The sequence below is a fragment of the Amblyraja radiata genome, chromosome 30 (genome assembly GCF_010909765.2).
Source record: "Amblyraja radiata isolate CabotCenter1 chromosome 30, sAmbRad1.1.pri, whole genome shotgun sequence".
Taxonomy (NCBI): Eukaryota; Metazoa; Chordata; class Chondrichthyes; order Rajiformes; family Rajidae; genus Amblyraja; species Amblyraja radiata.
In genome coordinates this window covers 30518204-30535101 of record NC_045985.1, presented here as the reverse complement: position 1 = coordinate 30535101, position 16898 = coordinate 30518204, and the positions used below count along the sequence as shown (strand labels likewise).

The following is a 16898-nucleotide window of genomic DNA, read 5'->3' as shown; positions in this document are numbered from 1 at the left end:
CCTCTCCTCTCCTCTCCTCTCCTCTCCTCTCCCCCGGGCCTTTCAACTGGCCACGCACTTGCCCTGCCATGGGGGAGATGCCTGCTTATCCAGGCCCAGGCTCCGGGCCTAACAACTAGGCCAAGAACCAGTCTTCTGAGGCCATAACCTCAAGACACAGGCTCAAAGCCTAAGAACTAGGCCAGGAACTAATCTTTGAGGCCTACAAATCTAGACACAGGCTCAAAGCCTAACAAATAGGCTGAGAACCAGACTTTTGAGCCCAGAAACTCAAGACACAGGCTCAAAGCCTAAGAACTAGGCTGGGATGAGGCTTTGAAGCCTACCAATCTAGACATAGGCTCAAAGCCTAAATACTAGTCTGAGAACCAGGCTTTTGAGGCCAGAAATTCAAGACGGGTACAAAGCCTAAGAACTAGGCCGGGAATGAGAATTTCTCTCCTTCCCTCTTTCTGAGGGAGAAGATAATTCTGGATTTAGTGTTATGTAATGAACCGGATTTGATAAAGGACCTTGAGGTTAATGAGCCATTAGTAGGCAATGTCATAACATGGTCAGGTTTAATCTACAATTGGAGAGGAAGAAGAGTAGGTCGGATGTGTCAGTGTTGCAGTTGAATAAATGGGACTATGGGGCAATGAGAGAGGACCTGGCCAAAGTTGACTGGAAAGATACACTAGCAGGGATGACAGTGGAACAACAATGGCAGGTGTTTCTAGGAATAATACCTGCAGGATGCAGGATGCATGATGCAGGTGCAGGATCAGTTCATTCCTAGGAGGAAGAAAGATTCCAAGGGGAGAAAGGGACAACCATGGCTGACAAGGGACGTCAGGGACATTATAAAAATTAAAGAGAAAAAGTACAACGTAGCAAAGATGAGCGGGTAGCAAGAGGATTGGGATAGTTTAAAGAACAACAGAAGATAACCAAAAAGACAATACGGGGAGAAAAGATGAGGTACGAAGGTAAGCTAGCCAAGAATATAAAGCAAGATAGTAAAAGCTTCTTTAGGTGTGCCAAGAGGAAAAAAATAGTTAAGACCAAAGTTGGACCCATGAAGACCGAAAAAGGTGATTTTTTTATATGGGAAACAAGGAAATGGCAGATGTTGAACAGGTACTTTGGATCTGTCTTCACAGACAATCTTCCTGATATAGTAGTGGCCAGAGGATTTAGGGTAACTGAGGAACTGAAGGAAATCCACATTAGGCAGGAAATGGTGTTGGATAGACAGATGGACCTGAAGGCTGATAAATCACCAGGGCTTGGTGGTCTGCATTCCAGGGTACTTAAGGAAGTGGTTCTAGAAATCGTGGATGCATTGGAGATCATTTTCCAATGCTCTATAGATTCAGGATCAGTTCCTGTGGATTTGAGGGTAGCTAAAGTTATCCCACTTTCTAAGAAAGGCGGGAGAGAGAAAACAGGGAATTATAGACCAGTTAGCCTGACATCAGTGGTGGGGAAGATGCTGGAGTCAATTATTAAAGATGAGATAGCCGCACATTTGGATAGCAGTAACAGGATAGGACCAAGTCAGCATGGATTTACGCAGGGGAAATCATGCTTGACTAATCTTCTAGAATTTTTTGAAGATGTAACTAGGAAAATGGACAAGGGAGAGCCAGTGGATGTGCTGTACCTGGATTTTCAGAAAGCATTTGATAAGGTCCCACATTGGAGATTAGTGGGCAAAATTAGGGCACATGGTATTGGGGGTAGAGTGCTGACATGGATAGAGAAGTGGTTGGCTGACAGGAAACAAAGAGTAGGGATTAACGGGTCCCTTTCAGAATGGCAGGCAGTGACTAGTGGTGTACCGCAAGGCTCGGTGGTGGGCCCGCAGCTATTTACAATATACATTAATGATTTGGATGAAGGGATTCAAAGTAACATTAGAACATTTGCAGATGACACAAAGCTGGGTGGCAGTGTGAACTCTGAGGAGGATGCTATGAGAATGCAGCGTGACTTGGACAGGTTGGGGGAGTGGGCAGATGCAGTTTAGTGTGGATAAATGTGAGGTTATCCACTTTGGTAGCAAAAACAGGAAGGTAGATTACTATCTAAATGGTGTCAAGTTGGGTAAAGGGGAAGTACAACGGGATCTGGGGGTCCTTGTACATCAGTCTATGAAAGTAAACATGCAGGTACAGCAGGCAGTGAAGAAAGCGAATGGCATGTTGGCCTTTATAACGAGAGGAATCGAATATAGGAGCAAAGATGCCCTTCTGCAGTTGTACAGAGCCCTAGTGAGTCCGCACCTGGTGTATTATGTACAGTTTTGGTGCCCTAATTGAGGAAGGACATTCTTGCTATTGAGGGAGTGCAGCGTAGGTTCACAAGGTTAATTCCCAGGATGGCTGGACTGTCATATGCTGAGAGAATGGAGCGGCTGGGCTTGTACACTCTGGAGTTTAGAAGGATGAGAGGATATCTTATTGAAACATATAAGATTGTTAAAGGCTTGGACACGCTAGAGGCAGGAAACATGGTCCCAATGTTGGGGGAGTCCAGAACCAGGGGCCACAGTTTAAGAATAAGGGGTAAGCCATTTAGAACGGAGACGAAGAAACACTTTTTCTCACAGAGAGTTGTGAGTCTGGAATTCTCTGCCTCAGAGGGCGGTGGAGGCAGGTTCTCTGGATATTTTCATGAAAGAGCTAGATAGGGCTCTTAAAGATAGCAGAGTCAGGGGATATGGTGAGAAGGCAGGAACGGGTAACTGAGTTGATTGATCAGCCATGATCACATTGAATGGTGGTGCTGGCTCGAAGGGCCGAATGGCCTCCTCCTGCACCTGTTGTCTATTTTCTACCCCAACCACGTATGACATTATCACCTTATGACCTCCCTCTTGCTCCACTCTCTCTCCCTCTTCAACCCCGTCTTCCCTCCCGCCCCCTGGACCTCTCCCTCCCCTCCCTCCCCACCTCACCTCTTTTCCTCCCTCTCCCCCTCCTCACCTCCCCTCTTTTTTCTCTCTCCCTCCGTCCTTCCGTTTCCCTTCTCCTCCCCTTCCACTCCTCCCTGTACCTCTTATCCTCGTCTTCCTCTCCTCTCCCTCTGCCTCCTTCCGTTCCTCCCTCTCCTCTCTTCATCTCCTCCCTCCCTCCCTCTTCCCTCCTCATTCTCCTGCTCCTATTCCCTGTATTCCTCTCCTCTCTTCCCTCCCGCTCTCCACCTAATCCCTCCCTCTCTCCTCCCACTGGTTGCAGCGAACCAGGATGTTCTCGCCGCGACCTGTTGCCCGGACCTCGGGAATTGCCCCCCCAGCCCGGAGTTGCCCCAGCCCGGAGTTGCCCCAGCCCAGAGTTGCCTCAGCCCGTAGTTGCCCTAGCCCGGAGTTGCCCCAGCCCGGAGTTGCCGCACCCAGCCCGGAGTTGCGCTAGCCCGGAGCAACCGAGACTCGAGCGGCGGAGTCCAGACACGGAAAGGCAGTGAGACCGGGGGGAGGGGGGAGGGGAGAGAGGGAGGGAGAGGGAGAAAGAGAGAGGCAGAGGGAGGGATAGACGGGGAGGGAGAGGGGGAGAGGAGAGAGGGAGGGAGAGAAAGAGGGGAGGAGAGAGCGAGAGGGAGAGACTGGGGGAGAGGGAGGGAGGGAGAGAGAGAGACGGGGCTAGAGGGGTAGGGGAGAGACAGGGGAGAGGGAGGGGGAGAGGGAGGGAAGGTGAGAAGAAGGAGGAGAGGGAGATGGATGTGGACGTGTGGGGAGCCGGGGAGAGAGAGAAGAGGGAGGGTGAACGGGTTTTGGAGGGGGAGAGGGACAAGAAGGAGAGGACGAAGGAAGGGGAGAGGGAGATGAATGTGGACGGGCAGGGGATAGGAGAAAGTGGGAGAGAGAGGAGGGTGGGGGAGAAGAGGAAGGGCGGGAGGTGGGGAGAGGGGGGGGGGAGAGGAGTGCAGGGGGGAGAGAGGAGAAGAGCGAGGGGCAGGAAAGGGTGGATGAGGATGAGAGGAGGAAGGTGAGGGAGATGGACGTTGATGGGCAGAGGGTGGAACAAATAGGGAGATAGGGGGAGAGGGTAGGGGAGAGGAGAGAGGGGGAGATGAGGAGAGAGAGGGGGGGAGGGAGGGGGAGAGAAGAACGAGGGAGGAAGAGAGAACGGGGAGGGTGGGGGGGAGCGAGGAGCAGGAGAAGGGGATACTGGGGGAGAGTGTGGAGGAGGCTAGAGGCGAGGCGGAGAGGAGGGAGGGGGAGAGGGAGATGGGTGCGGACGGGAAGGGGATGGGAGGAAGAGGGAGAGAGAGGAGGGAGGGGGTTGGGGAGAGGAGGGAGGAGGGAGGAGGGGAGAAGGAGAGAGAGAAGAGCGTGGGAGGGGGAGAGGAGAGAGGGGGAGAGAAGGGAGGGGGAGAGGAGGGAGGGGGAGTGAAGGGGGAGGGAACGAGAGGGCGGGGGGCAGGAAAGGATGGGGGTGTGGGTGGGGGCGGCTGGAAGGCGGGAGGGGGGGATGGACGTGGGCGGGCAGGGGGTGAGAGAAATAGAGAGAGAGAGGAGGGGGGAGAGAAGAGAGAGGGTCGGGGAGAGGAGGGAACCGGAGGAGAGGAAGGGGCAGGATAGGGAGAGGGAGAGGAGTTTGAGGATTGGAGAGAGGAGGGAGAGTGAGGAGGAGAGGGGAGAGAGAGTCAAGAAGGAGGGGGAGAGGTGGGAGCAGGGGCAGAGGGGAGACACTGAAAGGCAGAGTGAGATGGAAGGGGAGGGATGGGCAGAGAGGGAGAGGAGGAGGAGGAGGTATAGATCGGGGAGGGAGTGAGAGAGACGGAGGGAGGGGGACAGGGGGAGGGAAGGGGAGGGAGCGGCGTGGATTGAGGGTGAGAGGGGGAGGGAGGGGCAGGGGGAGATGCGGAGGGGGAGGGAGGGAGGGGGAGGGGGAGAGAGGAAAAGCGGGTGAAAGGGTGCGGGAGGGAGAGGAGGAAGGTGATGGGTGGAGGCAGAGGGAGGGGGTGAGCGAGAGATGGAGGGAAGGTGGGATGGAAAGATGGAGGGAGGGTGGGAGGGAGAGAAGAGAGGGCGAGGTGGAGGGTGAGAGGGAGGGGGAGCGGGAGAGCGAGAGGTGGAGGGAGAGGGAGGGGGGGAGCAGAGGGGAAGGGGAGAGGGGGAGGGCGAGCGAGGGAGATGGGAAAAGGTGGAGGGAGAGGGGGAGCGAGGGGGAGAGAGGAAGGGAGAGGGGGAGCGAGGGTGAGGGAAGGAGGAAGAGGGGGTGCGAGGGTGAGGGAAGGAGGAAGAGGGGGAGCGAGGGTGAGCGGGGGAGGAAGAGGGGGAGCGAGGGGTAGGGAAGGAGGGAGACGGGGAGCGAAGGGGAGAGGGGGAGGGAGAGGGGGAGCGAGGGTGAGAGGGAGAGGGGGAGCGTGGGGGAGCTCCAGGGAGTGGAGAGTTGGAGGGAGGGTGAGAGGGGCAGATGGAGTGAGAGAGGGGGACAGGGAGAGAGGTGGAGTGAAGGGGAGAGGGGTAGAGCTGGGGCGGTGGAGGAGTCAGTGATGGGGGCTTGTAGGGAGGGGGAGGGGTGACAGCCCCTCTACTGCCCCCTGCACCAGGAGCAGCTGAAACTGTTCTGTGAGACGGACGCTGAGCTGATTGTGGGATATGTCGCGACGGACGAAGGCACAAGTACCACCACTTCTTCCCGGTCAATGAGGCTGTGGAGATGTACAAGGTAACGTCGCGGGCCAGCTTACCTTACAGGGAGGGCTAGGACAGGCTGGGACTCCCACTTTGACCAATCCACTCCAAAGACGTACAGGTTTCGTAGGCTAATTGGTTTCGGCAAAATTTCAAATTGCCCTTTGTAGCGAATTATAGACGCAGCCCGGACCATCACGTAAACCTGCGAGTCTGAAGAAGGTTCTTGACCCGAAACGTCACATATTCCTTCTCTCCAGAGATGCTGCCTGTTCCGCTGAGTTACTCCAGCTTTTTGTGTACCTCTTCGGTGTAAACCAGCAGATGTAGTTCATTATAACACACAAATCTTCCATCGACTTCATCTGCACCTCACGCTGCCTCGGCAAGGCCAGCAACATCATCAAGGACCAGTCTCACCTCGGCCACTCCCTCTTCTCCCCTCTCCCATCAGGCAAGAGGTATAGAAGTGTGAAAACGCACACCTCCAGATTCAGGGACAGTTTCTTCCCAGCTGTTGTCAGTAACCGAATCATCCTACCACAACAAGAGCAGCAGCACAAGTACTATCGGACGCAAAAATCGAAGGTTGGCAAAAATGCTGGAGAAACTCAGCGTGTGAGGTCTCGACCCGAAACGTCACCTAATCCTTCGCTCCATAGATGTCGCCTAACCCGCTGAGTTTCTCCAGCATTTTTGTCTACCATAGGACTACCTGATCAGATTTTACTGGCTTTACCTTGTACTAAACGTTATTCCCTTATCATGTATCTGCACACTGTGGATGGTTCGATTGTAATCATGTTTCCACAGGCTGATTAGCACGCAACAAAAGCTTTTCACTGCACCTCAGTAAAAGTGATATTATCATAATCTAAACTAGATTACTGTGTGTAGGATCGTGTTAGTGTCCGGGGTGATTACTGGTCAGTGCGGACTCAGTGAGCCGAAGGGCCTGTTTCCATGCTGTATCTCCAAACTAAACTAAACTTTGAAGCATAGGCGGCTATGGGATGAGGTGTGTGTGTTGTTGAGGGCCATGGATAAAGTGAATACTCACTATCTTATTCCCCCAGGGTGGAGAATTGAAAAGGGTAGAGGGCGGCACGGTGGCTCAGCCGTAGAGTTGCTACCTCATAGCGCCAGTGATGCGGGTTCGACCCCGACCCCGAGTGCTGTCTGTATGGAGTTTGTACGTTCTCCCCGTGACTTGCGTGGGTTTTCACCGGGTGCTCTGGTTTCCTCCCACACTCCCAAGACGTGCGGGTTTGTTGGTTAATTGGCTTCAGTAAATTTGTAATTTGTCCCTAGTGTGTATAGGACAGTGTTAGTGTGCGGAAATCACTGGTTGGTGCGCAATCAGTGGGTCGATGCCATTATTTCTGCGTTGTATCTCTAAATTAAAGTAAACTAAACTAAAACTAGAGGGCACAGGCTTAAGGTGAGAGGGGGGGGGGGAGATTTAAGAGAGACCTCAGGGGCAACTTTTCAACTCAGAGGGTAGTCTATATCTGAATCGTGCTGCCAGGGTAAGCTATAGAAGTGGATACAATTGCGACTTTAAAAAACATTTGGACAGATGTAAGTATAGACAATAGACAATAGGTGCAGGAGTAGAGGCCATTTATCCCATCGAGCCAGCACCGCCATTCAATGTGATCACGGCTGATCATCCACAATCAGTACCACGTTCCTGCCTTCTCCCCATATCCCCTGACTCCGCTATCTTTAAGAGCCCTATCTAACTCTCTCTTGAAAGGGATATGGGCCAAATGCAGTAAAGTGCGACTAGCCCAGAATGCCATCTTGGTTGGCACGGAAAATGTGGGCCGAAGGGCGATTTTCCTTTCAATAGATGAGCATTGGAATGGCTGAGGCAGAGAAGGTTGTGAAGGAAGTGCAGGTAAAAGGAATTAGAAAGGTATTAGTATTTGTTGAGTTCACTTGCGTTGATTTTGTTATTGAATTGGATTCATTATTACCACGTGTAGCGAGATACAGTGTAAAGGTTTTATGTTTATTGATTTCATTATTGAGTTGAGATTTTTATTGTCGCTTGCAGCGAGGTACAGTGCAAATGATTTTGAGTTTATTACTGTTAAGTTTATTATTGAGTTGAGTTCATTGTTGTCCCGTGTAGTGAGGTACAGTGAAAAGCTTTTGTTGCGTGCTATCCAGTCAGCAGAAAGACTGTACATGATTACAATCCAGCCATTTGTGGCTGGTATGAGCCTGATGGGCCGAAGGGACTGTCTGCTGTCACGAATGGCTGAAGATCTGCTTCCGTCTCCCACTAGGGCAAACTGAATGCATCCATGGACGCTGCCACCAGGAGGAAGCTCACGGTACTGCGCATGAAGTCCGAGCAGCAACAGAAGATTTCCCACGTGCGGGTAAGGCAGCATCTGCGAGAGGGTGCATGTGATGGATGGATGGATGAATGGATGGATGGGTGGATAGATGGGTGGATGGATGGGTGGATGGATGGGTGGATAGATGGGTGGGTGGATGGGTGGATGGATGGGTGGATGGATGGATGGATGGATGGATGGATGGGTGGATGGATGAAGGAATGGATGGATGGATGGATGGGTGGATGAATGGATGGATGAAGGAATGGATGGATGGATGGATGGATGGATGGATGGATGGATGGATGGATGGATGGATGGATGCATGCATGGATGGATGGATGGATGGATGGATGGATGGATGGATGGATGGATGGATGGATGGATGGATGGATGGATGGATGGATGGATGGATGGATGGATGGATGGATGGATGGATGGATGGATGGATGAAGGAATGGATGGATGGATGGATGGATGGATGGATGGATGGATGGATGGATGGATGGATGGATGGATGGATGGATGAATGGATGGATGGATGGATGGATGGATGGATGGATGGATCGATGGATCGATGGATGGATGGATGGATGGATGGATGGATGGATGGATGGATGGATGGATGGATGGATGGATGGATGGATGGATGGATGGATGGATGGATGAAGGAATGTATGGATGGATGGATGGATGGATGAAGGAATGGATGGATGGATGGATGGATGGATGGATGGATGGATGGATGGATGGATGGATGGATGGATGGATGGATGGATGGATGGATGGATGGATGGATGGATGGATGGATGGATGGATGGATGGATGGATGGATGGATGGATGAAGGAATTAATGAATGAATCAATTAATCAATGAATGGATGAAGGAATGAATGAATGGATGATACTTTAAGTTACATTAAGTTTAAGATACATACATTAAGTCACAAGTAAGAATGTGAGTGTTCTATCTGGGACATATGACAACAAACACTCTTGACATGTCACGGTGAGAATCTTTGTCTTGAATACTGTGTCTTGTGTGAGGGACCTCTCCTCATGTTATGACATGTCATGACAGGATATTCCCTAGGACATTAAGGGAAGTTAGTGTAGAAATAGCCGGGGCTATGACAGAAATATTTTAAATGTCATTAGAAACGGGAATAGTCCCAGAGGATTGGCGTACTGCGCATGTTGTTCCATTTTTTAAAAAGGGTTCTAAGAGTAAACCTAGCAATTATAGACCTGTTAGTTTGACTTCAGTGGTGGGCAAATGAATGGGAAAGATACTTAGAGATAATATATATAAGCATCTGGATAAACAGGGTCTGACTAGTGGGGTGCCTCAGGGATCTGTGTTGGGTCCTTTGTTGTTTGTCATGTACATCAATGATCTGGATGAAGGTGTGGTAAATTGGATTAGTAAGTATGCAGATGATACCAAGATACCAAGTTGTGGATAATGAAGAGGATTTCCAAAGTCTACAGAGTGATTTAGGCCATTTGGAAGAATGGGCTGAAAGATGGCAGATGGAGTTTAATGCTGATAAATGTGAGGTGCTACACCTTGGCAGGACAAATCAAAATAGGACGTACATGGTAAATGGTAGGGAATTGAAGAATACCGTTGAACAGAGGGATCTGGGAATAACCGTGCATAGTTCCTTGAAGGTGGAATCTCATATAGATAGGGTGGTAAAGAAAGCTTTTGGTATGCTAGCCTTTATAAATCAGAGCATTGAGATGTAATAAGCTGGGATGTAATGTTAAAATTGTACAAGGCATTGGTGAGACCAAATCTGGAGTATGTTGTACAATTTTGGTCGCCCAATTATAGGAAGGATGTCAACAAAATAGAGAGAGTACAGAGGAGATTTACTAGAATGTTGCCTGTGTTTCAACAACTAAGTTACAGAGAAAGGTTGAATAAGTTAGGTCTTTATTCTCTGGAGCGCAGAAGGTTAAGGGGGGACTTGATAGAGGTCTTCAAAATGATGAGAGGGATAGACAGAGTTGATGTGGACCAGCTTTTCCCTTTGAGAATAGGGAAGATTCAAACAAGAGGACATGACTTCAGAATTAAGGGACAGAAGTTTAGGGGTAACATGAGGGGGAATTTATTTACTCAGAGAGTGGTAGCGGTGTGGAATGAGCTTCCAGTGGAAGTGGTGGAGGCAGGTTCGTTGGTGTCATTTAAAAAAAATTGGATAGGCATATGGATGAGAAAGGAATGGAGGGTTATGGTATGAGTGCAGGCAGGTGGGACTAAGGGAAAAAAGTTGATCGGCACGGACTTGTAGGGCCGAGATGGCCTGTTTCCGTGCTGTAATTGTTATATTGTTATATTATATTGTTATGTGTGAGGGACCTCCCCCTGTGAAGAGCACTTTCCCCTGCATGAGATGAATGAAGGAATTATACTGTATTATCACAGGTAATATGTCAAAGTGGGATTCTTTGTTTTGAGTACCATACACAAGGTATGCAAAGAGTCTCCATGTAAAGGGCACAGGCAAAGTTAAGAAGTTTTCATTAGAGTCCGCAATGGTCCCACTTTGTTCTCGGTGCCTCCCCCCCCCCCCCCCCATGCCGGGACCCTCTTTGTTCTCTCAGCGTTGTGTCCTTGACCGATCTCTTGCACTCACCACCGGCCCGGCCTCGGTCGTCTTCTCTTGGCGGCTCTACAGCGCTCGCCGGGAGCTTCCCACCTGTGACGAGAGATCTCCCCTTCAATGTGAGGGATCTCCCTAACCAAAGTCAAAGTCAATTTTATTCATCACACAGCCATCAAATGCGTTGAAATTAAAAAGAACACACAATCTATATCATTAAAAGTATCATCTTGACCACTTCCCGTTGCGCTGTATATTGATATTATAAAAAAAATCGATACCATATATCGCTATGATTTTTGGCCATCTTGCTCACAGTCCTCCTCCGCTCATCAGGCCCCGACGATTTTCACCATCGATTAAAAATAAAAAAGTTATGAGTGTGTAAAAAAACCTTAAGATCCTCTCGCCTGTCAATCATTGTGATGAAGGTAACGACCCTTCGGGGGATGGACTATAAAACCCCAGATGCCTGGACATGACTCAGTCACTCTGCAAGATTGCGCGGGAGAGGCCACGACTCTCATTCTAAGCTGTGAATCAACTGAACTGTGAATTTGCAATGTAAATGATTTGTTAGGCCTTAATGAAAATGAAATGAGTTGTTTGGCCTGCCCTGTGTTTGAAACTGCAATGGCAATGGAAGTGATATGAAAATGCCATGAGCCGTTCGGTCTGCCCTGTGCTTGAAACTGCAATGGCAATGGAAATTAAATGAAAATGCAATGAGCTGTTTAGCCTGCCCTGTGCTTGAAATTGCAATGGGAATGGCAATGGAAGTGAAATGACCACCAGGCCTGAGTGACTGACCTGCCAGCCCACCAGGTCTGAGTGACTGAGCTGCCAGCCCACCAGGCCTGAGTAACTGAGCTGCCAGCCCAAGAATCCATTCGGCCCGCACTAGTCCTCTGGAAACCAGTCCCTTCGGTCCTCAACACCCATACTAGCGCTCTAGACCCCCCACCCCACACTGGCCACCAATATTGGAGAGTGGAATAATGGAGAGATGGAATATTGCGTTGGGGGACCAGCCCTCCCATGTGAACTGAGTCTAGTACACAATAAAATGCAACACAAACATCCACCACAGCATTATTCACTGTGGTGGAAGGCAACACAGTTCAGCCAGTTCTCCTCCTTTGTTCATCCGTGGTCGGGGCCATAAACCCCCCGTAGTCGCTGCTAAGGACAGCTGGACGTTCAGGCCTTCTCATCAAGATGATCTAAACTCCGACGTCAGGATGGTGAAACTCACTCCGCAGCTTGGAGTGCCCGAATCGGTACTTTCCTACCGGATTCCGTGGCTTCAGGATGTTATCGGCCGCGGGCCGGAGCTCTTCTCCAGCAATTCCCGGCGAGGGATCCCAGACTCCGGATGGTAAGTCCACGCCACGCCCGTGGCTAGAAGCTCAGCAGACCACTGCCCCCACGATGTCAACTACACCAGGCTAGCGATCGGAGCACTCCTCTCTGCCGACCCCCGGCAACGGTTCGCCCTGCTCCGTGGAAAGTTCATGCAGAGCCTGCTGTCCATGCTCCGGGCCCGACTCCAGGAAAGGCCGCTCCAATCCATGGTGTTAGGCCGTGAGGGAAGCAACATGGAAAAAGTCACCGTGAAGGAGTGGCCGAAATCAGTTTCCCCCTTTCCCCTCCGCAACAACCCCCCCTCCCCCCCCCCCCCCCCACATAAGACATCCTGCGAGACACCTGAAACACTAAACACACCAAAACAACAATAAAAGTATAAATAACGAACAGGCTGCAGGCAGGGCAGCCATCTAGCAGCGCCCCCACCGACCGCCAGTGCCCACTGTAGCCGCCCCCCATGCATCACTGTCCCTCTCGCCCACTGCAGGAGCAGTCAAGCAGCCTGCACGCCCACATCCGCGAGAGGGAGCAACGCTTGAGCGACGAACTGCAGGATGCAGAGGAGCGCATCCTGGCACAGATGCAGGAGAACCTGCAGCGCATGCAGGACACGCTGGATTCCGTGGAGCGGTTCCTGTGACAGCTGCAGACACGCATGGAGCAGCCGGACATCGTGGCTTTGATCAATGTCAGCAACGCAGCTCGTCGCAATACCATATAAACCATATAACAATGACAGCACGGAAACAGGCCATCTCGGCCCTTCTGATCCGTGCCCAATACTTACGCAGGGGACGCGGCAGGTTTGCCTAATTCTGCTGCTGGAACTTGAATATATGGTTGGGTAGGATAGGGCAGAGGGGTAATAGACAATAGGTGCAGGAGTAGGCCATTCGGTCCTTCGAGCCAGCACCGCCATTCAATGTGATCATGGCTGATCATCCTCAATCAGTACCCCGCACCTGCCTTCTCTCCATATCCCCTGACTCCGCTAATCTCATAGAGCTGTATAACATTATAAGGGGGGGATAGATAAGGTGATTGCACAGAGTATTTTACCCGAGTAGTGGAATGAAGAATCAGAGGACATAGGTTTACGGTGAAGGGAGGGGGGGGGGGGGGGGGGGAGATTTAATAGGAATCCCAGGGGTGACCTCTTCACTCAGATGGTGGTGTGTAAATGGAACAGGGGAGATCGTTGAGGCAGGTATTGTCACAATATTTAAAGACGTTTGGATAGGAAAGGTTTAGAGGGATGTGGGATTGTCGCCAGCAGGTGGGGCTTGTGTAGAATGGGGAGGTTTGGGCATGTTGGGCCGAAGGGTCTGTTTCCATACTGTACATCTCTAAGTGAGACTGGGTTAGATGGGTAACTTAGTCGGCGTGGGCAGGTTGGGCCGAAGGGCCTGTTTCCATGTTGTATATTTCTAAATGAGACTGTCATAATGGGGCACCTTGGTTGGCATGGGCAGGTTGGGCCGAATGGCCTGTTTCGTGTTGTGTGATTATGACTAATTAACTGAATGAAGACTGAGATATCTTTCTTGTTCATTTCAGGAGGAAAGTATTTGGAATAGGAGGTAAGACATCCCATCTCTCTCTTGTAGACCATATTGGACCATTATGCCCTGATTCAGTCATGGCTGATCTACCTGACACTCTTACTGATGAAGAACCACCTTCAAAATACCCAATCACTGGGCCTCCACCGCCATCTGGTCTCTGGAATATTGAACATTTCATAAGGTCATAACTGATAGGAGCAGAATCAGGCCGTTTGGCCCATCAAGTCTGACTCCGCCATTCAATCACGGCTGATCTATCTCTCCATCCTCACCCCATTCTCATGCCTTCTCCCCTGAACCCACTGACCCCATACTAATCGGTGATGCAGTGGTAGAGCTACTGCCTTGTCGCGCGTGCAGTGCCGGAGACCCGGGTTCGATCCCAACTACGGGTGCTGTCTGTATGGAGTTTGTACGTTCACCCTGCGACCATGTGGGTTTTCTCCGAGTACTTCGGTTTCCTTCCACACTCCAAAGGCGTACAGGTTTGTAAAATAATTGGCTGGTATAAGTATAAGAAGTAGATTGTCCTGAGTGTGTGTGGGATAATGTTAGCGTGGGGGGATCGCTGGTCGGTGTGGACTCGGTGGGCTGAGGGGCTTGTTTCCACGCCGTATCTCTGATTTAAACTAAACTAAAAATCCACTCCGCCATTCAATCGTGGCTGATGTATCTCCTAACCCCATTCTCCTGCCTTCTCCCCATAACCCCTGACACCCCTACTAATCAACAATCTATCTATCTCTGCCTTAGAAATATCCACTGACTTGGCCTCCCCACAGGTTCACTGACAAGCAAGACACCCTAGATGTGGTGGACTTGGAGCTGCCGCTGGATGTGTACAGGGGTCCTCTACAGTATATGGCCTGGCGGGAGATGGTGGAAGCCATCAGTCCTGGTAGGCCAACCTTACAATCAGCTCTGCTCCGCGGAACGGTGGTGGCTGCAAGTGCTCAATGGGGAAGGGGAGTGAGACGGAGATGGAGCAGGGATGAGGAATGTCAGAAATAAATTATATCTTTGGGGGTTCAGATCCAGCGGGAGATAGAGGGACAATTCAGAGTGCCAGACGTTATGGGGAGAAGGCAGGAGAATGGGAGTTGGAGGGAGAGATAGATCAGCCATGATTGAATGGCGAAGTAGACTTGATGGGCCGAATGGCCTAATTCTACTCCTATCACTGATGCTATTACGAGATCAGTTTCGGTTTAGTTTATTGTCACATGTCCCGAGGTACAGTGAAAAGCTTTGAACGGCAAAAGTGATTGGAGCAGAATTAAGCCATTCACCCCATCAAGTTTACCCCGGCACTCAATCGTGGCTGATCTATCTCTGCCTCCCAAACCCGATTCTCCTGCCTTCTCCCCATAACCCCTGACACCCGTGCTAACCAAGAAGAGCATTTGTTGCGTGCTATATTGTCAGCAGGAAGACAATACATAATTATAACGAGCCATTGACAGTGTTCAGACACATGATACGCCAGCCCTGTCAATAAAAGTAAGCATGCAGGTATAGCAGGCAGTGAAGAAAGCTAATGGCATGTTGGCCTTTATAACCATATAACAATTACAGCACGGAAACAGGCCATCTCGACCCTTCAAGCCCGTGCCGAACACGTATTCTCCCCTAGTCCCACATACCTGCGCTTAGACCATAACCCTCCATTCCTTTCCCGTCCATATAACTATCCAATTTATTTTTAAATGATAAAAATGAACCTGCCTCCACCACCTTCACTGGAAGCTCATTCCACACAGCTACCACTCTCTGAGTAAAGAAGTTCCCCCTCATGTTACCCCTAAACTTCTGTCCCTTAATTCTCAAGTCATGTCCCCTTGTTTGAATCTTCCCTACTCTCAGTGGGAAAAGCTTATCCACGTCAACTCTGTCTATCCCTCTCATCATTTTAAAGACCTCTATCAAGTCACCCCTTAACCTTCTGCGCTCCAAAGATTAAAGCCCTAACTTGTTCAACCTTTCTCTGTACCTTAGTTCCTGAAACCCAGGCAACATTCTCGTAAATCTCCTCTGTACTCTCTCTATTTTGTTTACATCCTTCCTATAATTAGGCAACCAAAATTGTACACCATACTCCAGAATTGGCCTCACCAATGCGTTGTACAATTTTAACATTACATCCCAACTTCTATACTCAATGCTCTGATTTATAAAGGCAGCACACCAAAAGCTTTCTTTACCACCCTATCTACATGAGATTCCACTTTCAGGGAACTATGCACATTTATTCCCAGATCCCTCTGTTCACCTGCATTCTTCAATTCCCTACCATTTACCATGTACGTCCTATTTTGATTTGTCATTCCAAGATGTAGCACCTCACACTTATCAGCAATAAACTCCATCTGCCATCTTTCAGCTCACTCTTCCAACCGGCATAAATCTCTCTGTAGACTTTGAAAATCCACAACCCCACCTATCTTAGTATCATCTGCATTCTTACTAATCCAATTTACCACACCATCATCCAGATCATTGATGTACATGACAAACAACAGTGGACCCAACACAGATCCCTGTGGCACCCCACTAGTCACTGGCCTCCAACCTGACAAACAACCATCCACCATTACTCTCTGGCATCTCCCATTCAGCCACTGTTGAATCCATCTTGCTATTCCACCATTAATACCCAACAATTGAACCTTCTTAGCCAACCTTCCGTGAGGAACCTTGTCAAAGGCCTTACTGAAGTCGATATATACAACATCCACTGCTTTACCCTCATCAATTTCCCGAGTAACCTCTTCAAAAAATTCAAGAAGATTAGTCAAGCATGACCTTCCAGGCACAAATCCATGTTGACTGATCCTAATCAGACCCTGTTTATCCAGATGCTTATATATATTTTCTCTAAGTATCCTTTCCATTAATTTGCCCACCACTGACGTCAAACTAACAGGTCTATAATTGCTATGTTTACTCTTAGACCCCTTTTTAAACAATGGAACAACATGCGCAGTACGCCAATCCTCCGGCACTATTCCCGTTTCTAATGACATTTGAAATATTTCTGTCATAGCCCCTGCTATTTCTACACTAACTTCCCTCAATGTGCTAGGGAATATCCTGTCCGGACCTGGAGACTTATCCACTTTTATATTTCTCAAAAGTGTCAGTACTTCCTCTTCTTTGAACCTCATAGTATCCATAGCTACTCTACTAGTTTCCCTTACCTCATATAATTCAATATCCTTCTCCTTGGTGAATACCGAATAAAATAAATTGTTCAATATCTCCCCCATCCCTTTTGGCTCTGTAGATAGCTGTCCACTCTGACTCTCTAATGGACCAATTTTATCCCTCGTTATCCTTTTGCCATTAATATAGCTGTAGAAATCCTTTGGATTTACTT

General features: G+C 49.6%; 1 long non-coding RNA gene across 1 annotated transcript; it reads left to right on the top strand.

The window, feature by feature from the left end:
• Positions 1-5518: 5518 nt before the first annotated feature.
• On the top strand, positions 5519-12477 carry LOC116990010. The gene is made up of 3 exons (XR_004416392.1): positions 5519-5657; positions 7921-8016; positions 12445-12477. It is a non-coding gene; the product is annotated as an uncharacterized LOC116990010 (long non-coding RNA).
• The last annotated feature ends 4421 nt before the right edge of the window (positions 12478-16898 follow it).